This window comes from Caretta caretta, chromosome 9 (genome assembly GCF_965140235.1).
Source record: "Caretta caretta isolate rCarCar2 chromosome 9, rCarCar1.hap1, whole genome shotgun sequence".
Classification (NCBI taxonomy): Eukaryota; Metazoa; Chordata; order Testudines; family Cheloniidae; genus Caretta; species Caretta caretta.
Genome location: NC_134214.1, coordinates 8,177,054 through 8,178,394, shown reverse-complemented (window position 1 = coordinate 8,178,394; position 1,341 = coordinate 8,177,054).

Below are 1,341 nucleotides of genomic sequence, written 5' to 3'. Positions count from 1 at the left end.
CACTGGGCTCTGTCCTTAACTCCGCAAAGTCCCAGGGTAGATGGGGATAAGCCCACAGGCAGGGTACGACTCAAGGGGAAGGGGTGGATTCTGTGGGGAGTGGGAACACACAGACTGGCGGTGGGGCAGAGTCTGGGGAGCACAGCGTGTGCGGTGCTTGGGAAATCCTGACACGGAACACTTCTTACATTTTAAAAAACCTAAGGAAATTCCCAGGGGACCAGGCTGGGGGGTGGGCTTTGTTAAACTGGAATTAAGACTGGAAAAATCTAGCAGTGACTTTCGTGAATGTTCTCCAAAAACACCAATCTTGAACAGCCTGGAAATTAGGTTACACGTACATAAAATAAAAAAAAAGAAATGAGCAAGTCTGCAAATGTACAAGTGAGGTCATTCAACCAACCCTAACCCCGCCCCAGAATGGGGCACCATCAGCCCCCCAGCTTCTTATGTTCACCCACTTATGTCTAACTAGGGGAGTGACATAGGAAGGGCTGAATCTTGGAGTGACAGAGCATTTCCTATCTCCCACGAGGGGAAGCTGCTCCCTAAGGGAGATGAGGTGGCACTTACCCCAGTTGGAGTCACGCTGATTTGCTAGGGAGATGGGCCCCATTTCCCTAGCAGACCTGTACCCCTCCCCTGACCCATAATAAAGCAATGGGAGGCCCTCAGCCTCTGTTGATAGAGTCAGTTCTCCCAAAAGCACAAGCACAGATAAGGGCCAGGCACCCCCTGCACCGCAGGGCCCGCACCATCCCCAGCACAGAGCCCGCATGCACCTGAGCACATGGTAGCATAGGGACACGCATCCCCCAAACCAGCAAGTCTCCCACAACAGCCACCGAGAGTTGGGTTCCATTTCATGCTGTTTTATGTAAAATTTTCAAGGGCATTTAGCAGGGGTGCAAAGGGCCAGAGCAACAATCCCGAAGACCAAAGCAGCGTGTATCTACAAAGCAGGTCCCGCTTGGGCAGCAGCAGGATAGGCCTCACACTGCCAATGCAGCTCCCACTGCCCCGCAGGGACTGCCCCCCCCAAGGGGAGAGCGGTCTCCACTGTCCACTCACTCACTGGCCAACAAGGGAGCCAATTACTGTCCACTGTAACATGGTCCCTTATCCACTGTAACTGGACCCTCTACTCATTTCACACGGGGCTGCTGGATGGTAACATCTCTGGCACTACTGAGCCAGGACAGACTGGAGCCCTGACCTCTCGTAAAGGGCTCCGTGCCCCACCCAGGCCATCCCACAGAGTAAGGGCTGCAGGATTAAGGCCCTGAGGAAACTGGGGGATGAAATAGGATCCCAGGAGCTGCAGCAAATAGAAGCCCCTTC